The sequence below is a fragment of the Bos taurus genome, chromosome 15 (assembly GCF_002263795.3).
Source record: "Bos taurus isolate L1 Dominette 01449 registration number 42190680 breed Hereford chromosome 15, ARS-UCD2.0, whole genome shotgun sequence".
In the NCBI taxonomy this organism is placed as follows: Eukaryota; Metazoa; Chordata; class Mammalia; order Artiodactyla; family Bovidae; genus Bos; species Bos taurus.
Window position 1 is genome coordinate 27,271,746 of NC_037342.1, and position 20,954 is coordinate 27,292,699.

A 20,954-nucleotide genomic window follows, 5' to 3' on the forward strand; every position below is an offset into this window, starting at 1 on the left:
GCCAGCCTGCTTTACACAATTATTTTCCTGGTCGTGAATGGTGCAGGAGGCATGGGGATGGAATTTTCCAGACGGGGCTGCCAGCTCTAGGGATTCATCCGATACCAGGCTATTACCTCCTGATTACCTGACTTGGCAGTCGACCCACTCTGAGCTGTGAATCAACAGCAGGAAGGGTGCATGGGGAAGCTTAGGCTGCAAATTGCACTTTTCAATCACGTGTCAGAGGTGTAATGAGCGCTTCATCCAGGGGCTCCTAGGATGGGGAAGGGTGGATGGGGAGCATGAAGATGGGTGTCCCTGCTCTGCTTAGGAATCTCAGGGCTGGAGAAGTCACCACCAGGGTCATCTAGTTTGAGGTTCAAGAAGAAAACTGAGGGCTAAAGACGTGCTTCCCAGGTGGCACTAGTGGTAAAGAACCCGCCTGCCAATGCAGGAGACATAAGGGGTGCGAGTTCGATGCCTGGGTTCGGAAGATTTCCCTGGAGGAGGGCATGGCAACCCACTCCAGTGTTCTTGCCTGGAGTAGTCCATAGGCAGAGGAGCCTGGTAGGCTACAGTCCATGGGGTCGCAAAGAACTGGACACAACTGAAGCAACTTAACACACAAAAGGGTGAAGGAACTTGCCCAAGGTCACTGCCTCAGTCCCCGGGGGTGGCTCTAACAAACTACCAAAAACAGCTGCCTGAGAAACAACAGACATTTGTTTCTCACAGCTCTAGAGGCTTGGAAGTCCAAAATCAAGGTTCCAGCAGATCTGGTGTCTGGTAAGGGCCCACTTTCTGGTTTATGCTGCTGCTGCTGCTGCTAAGTTGCTTCAATCCTGTCCGACTCTGTGCGACCCCATAGACGGCAGCCCGCCAGGCTCCACCGTCCCTGGGATTCTCCAGGCAAGAACACTGGAGCGGGTTGCCATTTCCTTCTCCAATGCATGAAAGTGAAAAGTGAAAGTGAAGTCGCTCAGTCGTGTCCGACTCTTAGCGACCCCATGGACTGCAGCCTACCAGGCTCCTCCGTTCATGGGATTTTCCAGGCCAAGAGTACTGGAGTGGGGTGCCATTGCTCTTCTTCTGGTTCATAGATGGCCATTTTTTTCCCATGCCCGAGTGGCTGAAGGAGCAAGGGAGCTCTCTGGGGCCTCTTTCATAAGGGCACTATTCCCTTCATGACCTAGTCACCACCCCCCAAAGGCTCTAATACCATCACCTTGCAATACCATCACATTTGTTGTTGTTGTTCAGTCATGTCTGACTCTTCATGACCTGATGGACTACAGCATACCAGGCTTCTTTGTCCTCTACTATCTCCCAAAATTTGCTCAAATTCATGTCCATTGAGTCAGCAATGCTATCTATCTCATTCTCTGCCACCCTCTTCTCCTTCTACCTTCAGTCTTTCCCGGCAACAGGGTCTTTTCCAATGAGTCAGCTCTTTGAATCAGGTGGCCAAATTATTAGAGCTTCAGCTTCAGCCTCAGTCCTTCCAATGAATATTGAGGGTTGATTTCTTTTAAGATTGACTGGTTTGATCTCCTTGCAGTCTCCATCACATTGGGCGTTAGTATTTAACATGCTGGGCATTTAGAGTCAGGGAATGACCCAAAGAGTCAGTCTGTAGTGGGACACAGTGGCAGTCAGCATGTGGGCCATTGGGGGTGGGGGTTGGATCCCAGGGCTGACCTTCTCTCATATGGGGAGTAAGGCACAGGAGTCAGACTCTGCCTTCTTGGGGACCCTTTCCTTCAATATCAGAAGTTCTAATACCTTCTTCCTGAAGGCTCTTTCCCAAATAGTTTCTGGATATTTGCTGAGCAGGACAGAGAAGTATTGGGATCTAGAAGCAGTCTTGGCCTCACTGGCCCAGGTGTCTAAGAAGCCTGGGCCTCAAGCGCCCACCGAGTCAATGGCTGCCTCACCCTCTCAGTCTGGGCCACAGAGCTCCTGCCTCAGAGTTTGGTCAGTCAGTGGATCTGTGCACAAGTATGAACACGTATCATACCACAAGCTACTGACACATAGGCCAGATGTACAGTCTGCCTGAAGCTCAAGGGGCTTTGGGCTTGCAGTTCAAGGGGTTTCCCATCCAGAACTTCAGTTCCCCACTGGGACCCTGGTCATCCCCTCCCTGACAAATAGGATTCTGCTCCTGGGGCCTGCCAACACTGCATGGCTCTGTACCCCACGCCCCACCACCACCACCGCCACCACTGGACTGCCAGCTCCATCAGGCAGAGTCATGAAGTGTCCTCTTCATGCCTTATCCTCAGCATCCCAAACAGTGCCTGCCAGGTGCCCAAATAAATATTTATTGAGGAAGCAGATGACAAAGGGCTTCCCTGGTGGCTCAGTGGTTAAGAGTAAGCCGACTACCATGACTAATGAAGAGTTCACATAGCAATGAAGACCAGCGCCATGAAAAATACATTATTAAGTTTAAAAAAAAGCAGATGGCCAAATAGATGGATGAATCGAAGGCCCAGAACCACCTCACTTTGCATGTCGCCTGCCTTTGGGGTCTTAGAGACTCCTTCCTCCTCTCTCATCTCCTTGGTCTCTCTAAGGCTGCTCCCATAACCCTCTCAGTATTGAGCTGGGAAAGGCTGGAGCTTGGGGGTCCAGCCCTGAAGCTGCCTCCTTCTCCTGAGCCCAGCCTGCGCCTGGACCACTTTCTCCCATGCCTCACCCACCAGTGCTCCCCAGGTCCCCCTCGCTCAAGGTGGAGTCACCAGGAGTGTGAAAGGAAAATGATCCTACTTACAGCGTTTGCTCTGGTCTCCAGAGCCGCCCTGGCCTGGCTGACACTGCACAGCCCTATTTCTGCTCCAGCCACCCTCCCTCTTCAGCACAGATGCTCTGGGCTCAGAAACAGTGTGCCTACCCCCAGATTTTGCCCACATCTGTGAAAGAAAGTACCACTTGAGACAAAGAGTCCTTTGAAAGTCACAACTGAGAGAGAATAGAAAGGAAAGTCAGAGTGCCAATTTCCCATTTGCAGAAATGCAGGGAAGGACCAGAGACCAGTGGCTCCTTGGTCCTTCCCCAGCCCTGGGGACATCAGAGAAGCAAGAGGGAGAAACGAAGGCAAGATTGAAATAGTGACCATGAGACAGATGGAGAGTGCCCTATGGTGCCTTGGAAAGGAGATGCCAGCTCACCCCATCACCACCATGGGGCAGAAAACTTCAGAGCAAGCCCAGGGTGGGCCATCAGGAGAGTTACATCCAGGTGGACATTGAGAGCCCCCCCACAACCACACACACACACACAAATACACACAACCACACACACCCATACACACACACACATATACACACACCATAAAGACTAGGATTAAAACTTAAGGCAGTTCCCTGGGGGTCAGGGTCACCTAACAGAGAAGGGGATAGTGGTGGTTCCATAAACAGTGATCGGACACTGGCTATACTACCAGGGTTCTGCACATTGCTGTTCACTTATCCATCCTCCCACCACCCCAACAAACCCTAAAGTTCCCTGAAGTGGCACCAGGTGGGGGTGAGATTCATCTGCTCCCTGCTCAGTACGTGTAACAGCCAAGATAACTGACACCTCTGGAGAATATCAGTTCACAAAGGAAAATGATAAAGTATCTGAGGAAGGCAACCCTTTTTTATTTAAAAAAAAAAGATAAGAAAGTACAGCAGACAAAAATTGAATTAAAAGAATAAACAGAACAAGAATTTAAAATAACTTTATAATAATGATTCTCTAAGAGATATGGGAAGGCACTGGTGAATGAAGCAGGAACACACAGCTTCTAAAAAGGGGCAATTGAAAATTCCAGTAGGATAAACATCATGGTTGAAATAAAGAAGCCAGTAGATGAGTTGAACAGCAGAACAGATGCAGCTAAAGAACTAGAAGAGTAGATCAATGCTAAACAGCACCATAAAGGGATAAAGAGTTGTAAAATGTAAAAGTAAAGATATATGAAACACAGAAGTAAAAATGTCAATATATATTTAATAGCAATCCTCCAAAGAGAAAAAAATGAACAGTGGGGAGAAATATTTCCAAGGAATAATGATTGAGAACTCATAATTAAAGGAAGTTGAAACACTTCAGATTGAAAAGGCTTATATAGTGCCTCATACAGGATGAATCTGGGGGGAGGGGGGGTGGAACTCTAGACATTCTATTGAGTAACTTAAGATCAAAAGTAATAGGTAAAAGTTTTAAACCTTCCAAAAGAGCAGATAAACTACATATGAACAAGAATCAAATCAATGTCAGACTTTTCAATAGTGATCCTAAATACCAAAGAAAAAAAGAGCAATACAGTAATATTTTCAGTGTGCAGAAAAAATAAAAAACCTTTAAACCTATAATTTCACATCCAAGTAACTCCTATTTAAAAATAAGATCAAAATGAAGGATAGTAAGAGGCAGGTGAGATCTCAGACTATTCTCTTTAGAAACTCGGAGACGGTCAGTCAGTTCAGTCGCTCAGTCATATCCAACTCTTAGTGACGCCATGGACTGCAGCACTCTAGGCTTCCCCATCTATCAACTCCCGGAGCTTGCTCAAACTCATGCCCATCGAGTTGGTGATGCCATCCTACCATCTCATCCTCTGTCATCCCCTTCTCCTCTTCTCCTGCCTTTAATCTTTCCCAGCATCAGGGTCTTTCCGCAGGTGGACCCTTTACCACTGTGCCACCTAGGAAACCAGAGTGCAACCATCACAATCTAGAAGTAAAATTTTAAGCAAACCTAACATGGTAAGACAGGCTTCTCAGATGGCACTAATGCCAATGCAGGAGACATAAGAAACACAGCTTCAACCCCTGGATCGAGAAGATCCCCTGGAGGAGGACATGGCAACCCACTTCAGTATTCTTGCTTGGAGAATCCCATGGACAAAGGAGACTGGTGGGCTACAGTCCAAAGGGCTGCAAAGAATTGAACATGACTGAAGCTACTTAGCCGGAGAAGGCAATGGCACCCCACTCCAGTACTCTTTCCTGGAAAATCCGTGGACGGAGGAGTCTGGTGGGCTGCAGTCCATGGGGTCGCTAAGAGTCGGACATGACTGAGCGACTTCACTTTCACTTTTCACTTTCCTGCATTGGAGAAGGAAATGGCAACCCACTCCAGTGTTGTTGCCTGGAGAATCCCAGGGACGGGGGAGCCTGGTGGGCTGCCGTCTATGGGGTCGCACAGAGTCGGACACGACTGAAGCCACTTAGCAGCAGCAGCAGCAGCAGCTACTTAGCACGCACGCAGGCAACATGGTGAGACAAGGTGAGAATCATCACTGAAGTTAGAGAAGCCTGTTAAGGACTATATTCAGGGGAATAGAAAAATATGAATATACTTCAGAACTTAAGGGGGAAAGGGTCATTAGAAGTCTTAAAGGGGATTTCCCTGGTAGCTCAGTGGTAAAGAACCAGCCTTCAAAGCAGGGGATGCAGGTTTGATCCCTGGTCCAGGAAGATTCCACGGGGTCCGAGAAGATTTCACGTGCCACGGAGCAACTAAGCCCTCATGCTGCAACTAAGACCCAATGTAAATTTTAAAAATAAATAAAGAAGTCTTAAAAGGGCAACCAACAGAAAAATTAAAAATAGAATGAATTACTTTTGACCACTCAGCTTTTACAAGGTTATGCTACAGTAACAAGCAACTCCATCTCAGTGGCTTGCAACAATAAAGGTTTATTTCTCATTCAGGTGTTGGCTGCAGGCCAGCTACTGCAGGTGTGTTTGATATATCTCCCCATTCCAGAACCTGGCTGACAGAACAAGCCTTATCTCAGCCTCAAGGCAGAGAAAAACGTGCAGTAAAGGAACCACATGATGGTACTTAATGCTTCTGCTCAAAAATCATGGTCAGATCTTTCTGACTCATATTCCATTTGTCAAGTAAATCTCAAGCCATGCTTGATGTTAACAGAATAGGAAAGTATAATCAACTCATAGAGAAAGGCAGCAAGTCACAGCAAAAGGCAGGAATGTATAATCTTCCTGAGGGGAGGATGGGCACATCTTTGAAACCAGGAAAAGAAAATTCACTCTAATTCATGTAAGGCATAAAATGGGAGAGGGGCTAGAAAAGTATATAAGTCATGACATAAGAGAGAAGAAATCAGTACTAAAATAAGTAAAAATTATAACAAAGATAGGGGGCTTCCCTGGTGGCTCAATAGTAAAGAATCGCCTGCCAGTGCAGGAGACACAGGTTCAATGATCCCTAGTTTGGGAAGATCCCATGTGTTGTGGAACAACTGAGGCAGTGTGCCACAACTATTAGCCTGTCTTCTACAGCCCACATGGAGAAGGAAATGGCAACCCACTCCAGTACTCTTGCCTAGAGAATCTCGTGGACAGAGGAGCCTGGTGGGCTGCTGTCCATAGGGTCACACAGAGTCAGACACGATTGAAGCGACTTAGCATGCATGCACGCATTGGAGAGGGAAATGGCAGCCCACTCCAGTGTTCTTGCCTGGAGAATCCCAGGGACAGAGGAGCCTGGCGGGCTGCCGTCTATGGGGTCGCACAGAGTCGGACACGACTGAAGCGACTGAGCAGCAACAGCAGCAGCTACAGCCCATGAGCCACAACTACTGGAGCCCATGCGCCCAAGAGCCCCCTCAACAAGAGAAGCTCCTCAACAAGAGAAGCCACTGCAATGAGAAGCCCACGCACGCCAACAAAGAGTAGCACGGCCCCTCCTCACCACCCACACGCAACAACGAAGACCCAGTGCAGCCAAAAATAAACAAACACTTTTTTAAAAAAGAAGTAAGTGGTAACATTCAACTTTTTAAAAAAAAAATAACAAAGATATGGAATCACATATGTGTTGAATTTTCTTGAAAAAAGCAAAAGCCAGTAATATATTTTCTATAAGAGATATGTTTAAAAACAAAATTTAGTTCTCCAGTCTGGATAAGGTAGTGTAGATCCATTTTCCTGCTCTTTCCCAACTCAATGCTATAAAACCTGGAAATCATGCCAGAAGCAAAGGTGCTGAAAGGCTGAGTTTACATAGGACCCTGAGACTCATAACATAATATATAAAATGTCCAGGAAACAATTTAAAAGTCAACTGTCATACCAAGAATCAAGAAAAATCACAGTTTGAATTTTAAAAGGCAATCAACTATGCCAACACTGAGATGAATCAGATGTTGGAATTGTCTGACAACATATTTCTAAAGAACTATCATAAAATGCTTCAATAATTAATTAGAAATTCTCCTGAAACAAATGAAAACAATAGACAATCTCAGCAAAGACTAAAGTTATTTTTTTAGAAAACCAAAGGACATTATAGGGTTTTAAAATAACAGAAATATTTTAAAATTTTTAAAACCTCAGTGGATGAGCTCAGTGAAAGAGTAAAGATGATAGAGGATAAAATCAGTGAACTTGAGCACAGATAAATAGATTTCACACAACTGAAATGATGGAGAGAAAATACAAAACAAAAAAAAACAAAAAAATGAGCAGAGCCTCCAGGATGTGGGGAATAATAACGAAAGATCCAACATTCAAATAATCAGAGCCCTAATATGAAAGAAGAGAGTGTGTCTGAAAGATTATTTAAAGAAATATGGCTGAAAACTCTTCAAACATGGCCAAGGAAACAAACCTACAGATTCAAGAAGCTGAGCAAACAGAATAAACTCAAAAAAATTCAGGCCAAGAAGCATCATAATTAAACTTCTGAAAACCAAAGACAAATCAAATTTTTGAAAGCAGTCAGAGAGAAATGACACATGACCTGTAGGGGAACACCAATTCAAATCCACCAAATGACAGTGGATTTTTCATCTGAAATCATGGAGGTCAAAAGGATGTGGCACAACATTTTTCAAGTTCTCAAAGAAATGAACTACCAACTACAAATTCCATGTCCAGTGAAAATACTCCTTTAGGAATGAAGAGAAAATAAAGACATTCTCAGACAAAGAAAAACAAAAAGAATGCTTTGCTACCAGAGCTGAGACCTACACTTAAGAGATGGACGAAAGAAATTTCTTCAAACAGAAAGGAAATTATTTTAAAAGAAGAAGAATCTTGGAGCATCAGGAAGGAAGAACAAAAAATAATGGTGCATACAAAGTACTATCTTATTCCTCATACTTGATGACTGAAACAAAAATTGTAACATCACCTGATACTCAAGCTCCTGAAATTTGGAGAATTCATGCAAACACTTCAAAAATAATTAACACCACTTTTACACAGCTCTACTAAAAACAGAAAAGGAGGAAAATTTCCCCAATTCTACAAGGCCAGTTTTGGTAACAAAACTAGACAAAGAAAATACAAAAAAAGGAAAACTATGGACGCGTATCTCTCACAACTAGGAAAAATCCTCAGTAAAATGGCAAACTGAACCCAACAACATATACAAAGAATTATAATATGACTGAGTGGGATTTATTCTAGGTTTGCAAAGCTAGTTCAGCATTCAAAAATCAATGTAGTCCACTATCAATAAGCACACAGAAGCAGAAATTTAAAAGCACAATACCATTTACTCCAAAGAATGAAATATTTAGGCATAAGTTTAACAAAATATATGCAGAATCTGTATCCTGAAATATACAAAATGCTGATGAAACACATTAAAGAAGATCCAAAATAACTGACGGAGAAGGCAATGGCACCCCACTCCAGCACTCCTGCCTGGAAAATCCCATGGGCGGAGGAGCCTGGTGGGCTGCCGTCCATGGGGTCTCAAAGAGTCGGACACAACTGAGCGACGTCACTTTCACTTTTCACTTTCCTGCATTGAAGAAGGAAATGGCAACCCACTCCAGTGCTCTTGCCTGGAGAATCCCAGGGACGGTGGAGCCCGGTGGGCTGCCGTCTATGGGTTCGCACAGAGTCGGACACGACTGAAGCGACTTAGCAGCAAAATAACTGAAGAGACACACCAGGTTCACTGACTGGGAAGACTCAACATAGTAAAGATGTCAATGCTCCTGAAATTGATCTACAGGTTGAATGCAATTCTTATCAACACGTTTTTTTTGTAAACAAAGAAACAGTAAGATGAGAGTGAGAGATTTATTATAAGGAATTGGCTAACATGATTATGGAGGCTGATAAGTCCCAAGATCCACGGCTGAGAGGGAAGCTGAGAGGGGGACTTCCCTGGTAGCGCAGTGGCTAAGACTCCATGCTCCCAATGCAGGGACCCAGGTTTGATCACTGGTCAGGGACCTAGATCCCCCATGCTTTCTCCCAACCTTGGTTTTCAGATGTTTAATTATGATGTTTCTTGTACAGTTCCTGTCTGAGTCCAAGCCTGAAGACAGGGGAAGATTGATGTTTCAGCTTGAACACAGGCAGAGAGAGAACAAATTCTCCCTTACTGAGTCTCAGTTCTATTCAAGACTTCAGTGCTTTGGATGAGGCCAACCAGCTTTAGGGGAGGGCAATCTGCTTTACTCATTCTAGGGATACAAATGTTAATCTCATCTGGAATATCCACACACCCTCACAGACACACCCAGAATAATGGTTAATCAAATATCTGGGCAAGGTGACATAAAAAAAAAAAAAAAAAAGACAAAAATAAAATTTAAAAATTAACCATCACAGTAGACAAGCTTATTCTAAAATTTATAGTTGGCCCTCTGTATGCACAGATGTGGAACCCACAGATATGGAGAGCTGACTGTATGACACCAGTTGATATAAGAGAGGAGCATCTGAGGATTTGGTATCTGCTCTATGGGTGGGGGGTGCAGAACCAATGTCCTAAAGATAATGAGGGATGACTGTATGTGAAAGGGCATAGGCTCTTGAATTGCTAAAACAATTATGACGATGAAGAATAAAGTGAGAGAAATCACTCTTCCTGATATTAAAAATTACTTTATATCCATAGCAATCAGGACAATGTGGTATTGACAAAGAGATAAACTCATAGATCAATGCAACACAAGAGAGAACCCAGAAACAGATTCACACAAATACACTTAACCGATTTTTGACAAATAACAAAAGCAATTCGATGGAAGAAGAATAATGTTCTCAACAAATGATGCTGGGACAAGTGGATGTCCATAAGCAAAAAAATGACCTAAATCTGACAGCTGATACAAATTAACTCAAAATGGATCACAAATTTAAGTGTATAGTTGTAGAACTATAAAACTTTTATTTGGAAAAAAAAGTATGAGAAAAGTCTCCTGGTTCTAGAGCTGGGTAATGTTCTTAGATTTGATACCAAACATAAGATTTGTAAAGGAAAAACCTGATATATTAAATTTCATAGATATTAAAAACTTTTGTTCCGTGAAAGTCTATATGACAAGTTACACAATGGAAAGAATATTTGCAAACCACACCATAATAAAAGAATAGCATCTAGAAAATATAAAGAAAATACACATATACAATTAGAAACAACTAATGTTGGAGAAATTGGATGCCCATAAGCAAATATATAATTAGAAAATGAGCAGACTACATGAACAAACACTTCACCAAAGAGGACAAACAGATGGTAAACAGGCACAGGAAAGATGTTTAACATCATTAACCATCAAACAAACGCAAATTAAAACCACAATGAGATGTCGCTGCCTACCTCTCATTATGACTAAAATAAGAAACAGGAACACCACCAAATGCTGGGAAAGATGTGGAAAACCTGGGTCACTCATACATTGCTGATGAGAAGTAAAATGGTACTGCCACTCTGGAAAGTAGTTTCTTGTAAAACTAAACAAGCAATTACCATATAGCCCAGCAATTCCACTCTTGATCTCAGTGGCGGGGAGGGGGGGCGGGGGGCGGCCGGTAGGGGGAATGTATGTTTACAAAAAAAAAAAAAATTGTACACAAATAACAGCTTAGTTTGTAATAGCCAAACAATGGACATTTCAGATGTCTTTCAATAGATGAAGGACAAACTGCAATGCAGACATACTGTGGAACACCATACTTAGCAATTAAAAACAATGAACTATTGGGACTTCCCTGGGGGTCCAGTGGTTAAGACTCCCCACTTCCACTGCAGGGGGCACAGGTTCGATCCTTGGTTGGGGAACTAAGATCCCACATGCCACATGGTCTGGCCAAAAAACAAATTAGAATATCAGTGTATCATTAAAAAAAAAAAAGAATGAATTATTGATACACAGAACTTGGATAAATCTCCTGAGAATTATGCCAAGTGAGAAAAGTCAGTCTCAAAATTTTACATATTACATGATTCCATTTAAATAACATCTCTTTCAACAACAAATTGGTGGTTGCCAGGGATCAGGAATAGTTGGGGAGGGAAGATGGAGGTGGATGTGACTACGAAAGGACAATAAGGATCCTCGTGGTAACAGAGCTGTTTGGCATTTGACTGTGGTGGTGGATACACAAACCAACAGGTGTGATAAAACTGTAAAGAACTAAATGTGCACACACAAAGATTTAACCATCCACACCCACACAAATGAGCACAAGTAAAAGTGAGAACTTCTGAATAAGGAATAAGATGGGTGGATTGTATCAATGTCAATATCTTGCTTGTGAAATTATACTACCGTTTTATATAACATTATTATTAGGGGAAACTGGTTAAAGTGTACACTGAGTGGATCTCCCCATATCTCATATAATGTATGTGAATCAACAATTATCTCAAAAATTTTAATTAAAAAAACAAAATCTATAGAAAAGTTGAAAAATAAAGATATGATATGGCAGAAATGGAAGACTGTCAATTATATTCATTCTTCCCCTCTTCTATATCTTACAACTTCAACTGGACACATGGGCTTCCAGGAATAGACTCCATTTCCCAACTTCTTTTGAAACTAAGAGTGGCCTGTAACTAAATTCCAATCTTGGGATATAAGCAGTAATAATGTATTCAACTTCCAGAAAGTATTCTTTTTCTTTTTTCCAGGAAGTATTCTTAAAGAAAGGGTGGCACTTCCCTGGTAGTCCAGTGGCTAAGATTCCATGCTCCCAATGCAGGGGACCCAGGCTCAATCCCTAGTCAGGGAACTAGATCCCACACACCGCAGCAAAGACCAAAGATCATGTGTGTGCCATAACTAAGACCCAGCACAGCCAAAAAAATTAAATCAACAGAAATTAAAAGAAAAAAAAAAAAGCAGGCATGCCTTCTCCTTCCCCTTCTTACTAAATCATGAACACAAAGGACATAACCTAGGAAGGACTATGTCCTTGTGGAAAGACTCTGGGTCCCTAAGGACTTCATGTAGTTTCCATAACTGGTCTCATCTGCCTATGTTTAATTAAAAAGAAATAAACTTCTATCGTGTTTAAGCAGTACCAGCCTAGGCTGCTTCTGGCTTTTATGAAATAAATTTCTACCTTTTGGGGACACTGGTATTTTAGGCTTTCTCTGACTACAGTTGAATCTGAACCTAATTAATACAAATAAAAGATATTCCATGGAGAAATAAATCACAGGTTTATTTTAAGACCAGGTAGAATTCCAGGCCAAAAAGAAAACTACAAGAGACAAAGAAGGAAGTTATAAACTATAAAAGAACAATCAGTTCAGTTCAGTCGCTCAGTCGTGTCCGACTCTGCTCATGGATGGCAGCACGCCAGGCTTCCCTGTCCATCACCAACTCCCAGAACTTGCTCAAACTCATGTCCATCGAGTCGGTGATTCCATCTAATCATCTCATCCTCTGTCGTCCCCTTCTCCTCCTGCCTTCAATCTTTCCCAGCATCAGGGTCTTTTCTAGTGAGTCAGTTCTTCGCATCAAGTGGCCAAAGAATTGGAGTTTCAGCTTCAGCATCAGTCCTTCCAACGAATATTCAGGACTGATTTCCTTTAGGATGGACTGGTTGGATCTCCTTGCAGTGCAAGGGACTCTCAAGAGTCTTCTCCAACACCACAGTTCAAAAGCATCAATTCTTCAGTGCTCAGCTTTCTTTATAGTCCAACTCTCACATCCACACATGATTAACAGAAAAATCATAGCCTTGACAAGATGGATCTTTGTTGGCAGAGTAATGTGGCTGCTTTTTAATATGCTGTCTAGGTTGGCAATAGCTTTTCTTCCAAGGAGCAAGCATCTTTTAAGTTCATGGCTGAAGTCACCATCTGCAGTGATTTTGGAGCCCCCCAAAATAAAGTCTCTCACTGTTTCCATTGTTTCCCCATCTATTTGCCATGAAGTGATGGGACTGGATGCCATGATCTTAGTTTTCTGAATATTGAGTTTTAAGTCTACTTTTTCACTCTCCTCTTTCACTTTCATCAACAGGCTCTTCAGTTCCTCTTCATTTTCTGCCATAAGGGTGTTATCATCTGCATATCTAAGGTTATTGACATTTCTCCTGGCAATCTTGATTTCAGCTTGTGCTTCATCCAGCCCAGCATTTCTCATGATGTACTCTGCATATAAGTTAAATAAGCAGGGTGACAATATACAACCTTGACGTACTCCTTTCCTGATTTGGAACCAGTCTGTTGTTCCATGTCCAGTGCTAACTGTTGGTTCTTGACCTGCATACAGATTTCACTGATGGTAAGGTGGTCTGGTATTCCCATCTTTCAGAATTTTCCAGTTTGCTGTGATCCACACAGTCAAAGGCTTTGGTATAGTCAATAAAGCAGAAGTATATGTTTTTCTGCAATTCTCTTGCTTTTTCTATGATCCAACAGATGCTGGCAATTTGATCTCTGGTTCCTCTACTTTTTCTAAATACAGCTTGAACATCTGGAAGTTCACAGTTCATGTACTGTTGAAGCCTCACTTGGAGAATTTTGAGCATTACTTTGCTAGCGTGTGAGATGAGTGTAATTGTGTGGTAGTTTGAATATTCATTGGCATTGCCCTTCTTTGGGATTGGAATGAACACTGACCTTTTTCAGTCCTGTGGCCACTGCTGAGTTTTCCAAATTTGCTGGTATATTGAGTGCAGCACTTTAACAGCATCATCTCTTAGGATTTGAAATAGCTATAGCTCAACTGGAATTCCATCAACATATCAGGACAATAAAGATCATGAATATATGTGTGTTTAATAATACAGTAGCAAAGGCTATAAAGCAACAGCTGACAAGTACTATGGGAAAACGAGACACATGAGAAACTTCAGTTAAGGAATTTAACACAGTCCTCTCAGAAACCAACAGATCAAGAAGACAAAAATGACAAGATAGACTTGAATAATAGAACTGATCATTTTGAACTGAGATACAATGAAGAACTTTACACCCAAGACATGAGGAATGTGTATTAGTTCATATGTGCAGTGCTGTGCTTAGTCACTCAGTCGTGTCCGACTGGTTGCAAACCTGTGGATGGGAGCCTGCCAGGTTCCTCTGTCCATGGGATTCTCCAGGCAAGAACACTGGAGTGGGTTGCCAAGCCCTCCTCCATGGGATCTTCCTAACCCCGGGATTGAACCCAGGTTCCCGCATTGCAGGCAGATTCTTTACTGTCTGAGCCACCAGTGAAGCCCTTAGCTCACACAGGACACTCCAAAAAATACACCTTGAGCTAGGCTACAAAGGATGATGATTCAACTATTTCCAAAGACCATAATAAAAATAGGAATCAATACAAAAGACAGGCTTTTATTCATCTCAAAGGTATAGAAACTGAAAAAGCAAGCTACTTAATAACACTTTATATTAAACAGGAAATAATAGGGGAAATTACAAAATACTTAGAACTGAATGACAATAAAAACACTACATGTCAAAATTTGTAAGACTAAAGAAAGACTTTAGGAAAATTAATGGCTTTAACTACACTTACCAGAAAACAACAAAGATGGAAATAATGAGCTAAGTAACTCAGGAATTTACAAAAAAAAAAAAAGATTACAGAGTAAACTCAAAGAATAAAACTATAAAAGAAAAAAGGGGATAAAAATCAATAAAAATGACTTAAGTTAAAATGTCACCTTATTGCAACTCCTAATGAATTAATTGATCTAGCCATTTATCATCAATGGCTCCTAAAACCAATAAAACAGAGTCAACCAGACACTGTCATTATGTTCCTCTTAAAGGAAGAACATAACCCACTTACAAGGCAGTCATGTAAAAAAATGTGTGTATATATAGATATCAATATGGATAGACAGGTTAAATGTAGATAGAGATAGATTTAGATATACATGTATAGACAGATAGGTCAAATTTTATTCACTCTCTAGATCTAACTGCAAATTTGATGGAAATTTCATGAAAGCTCAATCACCTCTAAATTCAATGAAAGTTCAATCAAAATTCCAGCAATTTTTTATAAAGCTGATAAATTGATTCCAAAATTAATATGTAGAAAAATGAAGGTTTGAAAGTCCACAAATACCTAAATCAATTTTTTGAAAGAGCAAAGCATGCTGATTTGCTGTAGCAGGTATTAGTACATAATATAGAGCTATATAATTTTTAAAATGTTTGCTTATAACTCAAGAACAGACATAAATCCAATGGAGAAGAGAAAATGCCTACATATATATAGGAACTTAATATATGATCAAGATAACATCACAAACAAGTAGGAAAAGGATGACTTATTTAGTTGATAATTTGCCCAAAAAAGCCTCTATCTCATACCATATACAAAGGTGAATTCCAGGAAGAGTAAAGACCTAAAATTGAAAGGCAAAATAACAGGTAAAATAGAATAAAAACAAATAAAACTCTTCTTGTGATCTTTGTCAGGGATGAAACTTCATCATCAAAACCCAAAGAGCAAAAACCATAAGGCAAAAACTGATTGACTTGACTATTAACTACCAAAGATTTATGTTAACTGAAAGGATGCTACATTCATTTCGAAGGGCTGCCATAAGAGAATACCACAACTAAGGAGCTTAAAACCGAAATGTATTGTCTCATCATTCTAGAGGCAAGAAGTCTGAAGGCAAGGTGTCATCCAGGCTTTTTCCCATTGAAACTTTTAGGGGAGAATCTTCCCATGCTTCTTCTCGCTTCTGGTTTTTGCCAGCATTCCTTGGCATTCTTTGATTTCTAGGTGATCACTCCAATCTCTGCCTTTATCACCACAAGCTCATCTTCTCCCTGTGTGTCTCTGTTTTTGTATGGTATTTTCCTCTTATAAGATATAAGTCATATAGGATTTATAATCACAAGACCTGATTTCCAAATAAGGTCACATTCACAGATACTGGGGGTTATGACTTCAACATGTCTTTCTGGGGAATACTATTCAACCCACTATAGTCTACTCTATACCCTCCACCCCAAATTTACATCCTACCCACATGCAAAATACATTCACCCCATCCTAACACTCACAAGTCTTAACTCATTCCAGCAACAATTCTAAGTCTAAAACCTTATTTAAACATTATCAACTCACCAAGTTCCAAATCTCATCATCTAAATCAGGTATAGATGAGATTCTGGGTATGATCCATTTGGGGACAAAATTCCTCTCCATCTGTGGACCTGTGAAACTAGAAAACAAGTTATCTACTTCCAAAATATAATAATGGGACAGACATAGAATAAACATACCCATTCTAAAAGGGAAGAATTTAAAAGAGTAGAATGGAGTAGGAAATGACAACCCTTCCAGTATTCTTGCCTGGAAAAGTCCATGGACAAAGGAGCCTGGTCGGCTACAGTCCTTGTGGGTCTCAAAGAGTTGGATACAACTAAGTACACACATACGGAGAAATAAAAAGGTCACCATTCTCAAACAAGTCTGAATCCCAGAAGAACAAATTCAAGGTCTGAAGTTAGTTCTCTGTGGCTTGATGCCCTGTCCTCTGGGCCTGTAAAGATAGCTGTTGCTTCTTTGGTCTCTGCCTTTGTATCTGTGGATCTGTGATCTCAAAGTCACTCATCTTTTTCTTCAAGAGTAGCACGTGTGTGGTTGAATAGCTCTGTCCCCTACTTTCCTTTCCAGATTAACAGAATCCCAGAAGTCTGGCAGCTTTCTTTGTTTTATCTAGTCTTTGCCCCTTTCAGTGCAAGCTGACAGTGTTTCTACCAGCATAAATTTTCACAAACCTTGTGCATCTCCTGTGTATGTCAAAGACATCTATGCCATTAGACACACCTGGTCCCCACAGAGACTCTCCACATAATCCTGCCCCTATTTCTGGCTTCTGCTGAGATCTGGTTTGACCCATTAGTCATCTACCTAACTCTTTTCAGCAAAATGCTGTTCAAGGCACACCCTTGGTGCACCCTGCAGAGTGTGCTTACTCAACATTGAATTTTCTAATTTTGACAATCAGGAGGAGCCAAGAAACTCCCAAACCATCAAGTTCTGGTTCCTTAATTTTGAACAATTTCTTTCTCAATTTATCTCTTTCTTCTTGGAACTTGCTATCAGCAATAAAGAGAAACCAAGCCACACCCTCCACAATTTGCTTGGAAATCTAAATACCTAAGTTGAGTCCTGATTTTTACCCAACAACAGAACATAAATCAGCCAAATTTTTTACTACTTTATAATAAGAATTGCTCTTTTTCCAATTTCCAATAACATGGTCCTCGTTTTCTTCTCAGGCCTCATCAGAAACACCTTTAATGTTCCTATTTCTTGCACCATTCTATTCAAGATGATGATTGTGTTCTCTAAAATGATAGAAGCTTTCTCAACTGCGCTCTTCTGAGCCCTCACTAGAATAGCCTTTAACATTCATATTTCTGCCAACAGTCTCTTCAATATAGGATTTTTCTATAATGAACCCCAATTCCTTCCAGCCTCTGCCCATTACCTAATTCAAAAGCCACTTCCACATTTTAAGGCTTTTGTTATAGCAAATACCTCACTACCCAGTTCCAAAATCTGGACTAGTTCCCTAGGGCTGTCATAAAATAGTTAAATAAACTAGGTAACTTAAAACAACATAAGTTTATCCTCTCACAGTTCTGGAGACTAGAAGTCTGAAGTCAAAATGTCAGCAGGACCATGCTATCTCTGAAGGTTATAGAAAATAACGCTTCTTTGTCCCTTTCAGTTTCTGAGGGCCCCAGACATCCCGTGGCATATGGCAGCATAACCCCCATCTCTGTCTCTGTTTTCACGTGGTTTTCTTTTACATGTTTTTCTGTGTCCTCTCCTCTTCTTATAAGGACACCAGTCATTAGATTTCATCTTAAGATCCTTAACTAGTTACATCTGCGCAAAGACCCTATTTCCAAATAAGGTCACATTCTGAGGTTCCAGGTGACATGACTTCTTGGAAGACGCTATTCAACCTACTGCAGATGCTATGGACAAAATTAATAAGCAAGTGACTACTGATAGAAAATATTTTAAAGTCTAAAATCATTAAAGATTACTATCTCTAACACGTAAGAAGACTGTGAATCAACAAAACAGAAAACCCTACAGAAAGAGGCAAAGGATATGAGCAGGCAATCCACAGAAGCAGAAACTCAAATGAATAAAACTTTTATAAAGCGCTATTAGATCTCATTAATAATAGGAGAAATTAAATAAATAAAGTAAATTCTACTTTATGTCCATAAATTTGGGTAGAAAAATCAAGTTTGGTAATATGAAGTATTGGCAAGAATGTGGAGGAATGGGACGCTACATAATTTATAGTGACTTTCAATCTTGCTCAGAGTAAGACCCACAAAGCCTTCCATTTCCTGGTCCAACTACTTCTTCAGCTTCATCTCCAACCATCTCCTGTCTCCCTCTCTCTGCTGCAGCCCACCAGCCTCCATGCTGTTTCAAGTGGGCCAAGCACACTTCCATCCCAGGGTCTTGGCACTTGTTTCATATGCTTAGAATATACTTACCCACTCATGGCATGACTCCTCTTTTCCTTGAAGTTTATGCTCTAATGTCACTTCTGAGGGGGGAGGCTTCCTTGACCACAGAGGTCAGAGGCTCCCCCTTTGCCTGATGTATTTCTCTCCATCACAATTCCAACTCTCTGACACTCTATGTTTTGCTTGTTTGTCTGTTTATTGTCCATCTCACTTTACTAGAATGCTCATTTTGCTTTGCTCACTGCTGCATCCCAAGTCTAGAACAGCACCTGGCATATTATAGGTGCTCGATAAATATGTTGAAGGAACAATGAACTATTAATATTTACCGAGTGATTCAGTTCAGTTCAGTTCAGTCACTCAGTCATGTCCGACTCTTTGCAACCCTATGAATCGCAGCACGCCAGGCCTCCCTGTCTACCACCAACTCCCGGAGTTCACTCAGACTCACGTCCATCGAGTCAGTGATGCCATCCAGCCATCTCATCCTCTGTCGTCCCCTTTTCCTCCTGCCCCCAATCCCTCCCAGCATCAGTCTTTTCCAATGAGTCAACTCTTTGCATGAGGTGGCCAAAGTACTGGAGTTTCAGCTTTAGCATCAATCCTTCCAAAGAACACCCAGGGCTGATCTCCTTCAGAATGGACTGGTTGGATCTCCTTGCAGTCCAAGGGACTCTCAAGAGTCTTCTCCAACACCACAGTTCAAAAGCATCAATTCTTCGGCACTCAGCTTTCTTCACAGTCCAACTCTCACATCCATACGTGACCACTGGAAAAACCATAGCCTTGACTAGACGGAGTGATTACTGTGTATCAAATGCTTTCATTTAATCCTTTCAACAGCCATATAAGTTAGTCATTATTACTTCCATTTTACTGACTTGGAGACTGAGGTTTAGAGGGTTTAGGCAATCTATGAGAGGTCAAAGAGCTAGCGAATGATTGGGCTGAGACTTGAGCTCAGCCTGGTTGATTCCAAAACCCAAGTTCTTAAACACTTCACTGTACTTCTGTCAATCACCCACAGGGTTCATAATTCTCACTTGGTGGCCGTGAATGTCCATGGCTCAGATCTCCTGCTGTGGGAAACACAGCTGCCATTCCTCTAGATCCAAAACCACATTCATGCCGAGGGCCTGCCTCCCCCAGACTGCTCCCAGGCAAAGCCAAGCACAGCTGATGGGCTCTTCTCTTGGTAGCTTTGGCTGGGAACTCTCCATCAGCCTAGCCAACACCTTTTTAGAGCTGTGCTGGGTCTCAGATTCTTCCTATCCAATCCTCCTTCCTCCCCCCTCTCCTTTCCCACAGTCACACTACCTACTCCTGCTCTCTCTTCTTTGTCCTTCACAAAGTATCCCCCAGCGAATCTCCTGCACCCCAAATCCCACCTTGGTTTTCATTCCTTGAAGGTCCTGACCTAACATACTCTTGGGGATGATCAGGAGTCAGCCAGCACAGTATGTACCACAGCTGGACATACACCCTCCCCCATGACCCAGCAATTCCTTTCTCATGTATGTGTATATATATATGTATATACACACACACAAAAGAAACGCATAAGGTTTTTCGGAGCAACTGCCAGAAGTGACTGCAGATAAATTTGCAGAGGCTGGGGAGTTTAGAGTGCCTGTGTTAGTTGCTACTTTCAATGTGAAAAATGCTGGGTCTGGCGACCGCAAGCCCTACCTGTCCCATCGGAGTCACAAGAGAAGCCACTGCGCCTGCCCAGAAACCAAGAAAGCACACGATGAGAGCATCATTGAGCAACAAGAGCACTGTGGACAACTGACTGAGGCCCACAGGGAGTGCATGAGAGCCCTGGGGTTAAAGATATGAAATGCTGGGACTTCCTTGGTGGTCCAGTGGTTCAGAATTTGCCTTCCAATGCAGAAGACATGAGTTCAATCCCTCATCAGGGAACTAAGATCCCACATGCCGCATGACAACTAAGCCTGTGAGGCACAACTAGAGAGCCCACATGTTCTAGAGCCCACAACAGAGAGCCTGTGCACAGCAATGAAAGATCCTGTGTGCCACGGTTGAGACTGGATACAGCCAAGTAAATAAATGTTTCTTTAAAAAAAAGATATGAAATGGAGGTCTGCTCTGGAAATTAATAATTCCTGAAAAATGAAGAAGACTCAATATTTGGGGGTTCTTTGATCAACAATGATAAATGAAAAAGTATTTATAATTTATTTCTTTTTAAAAGGAAAATATCCCTGGTCAAAAAAAAAAAAAAAAGAAATGCACATATATTG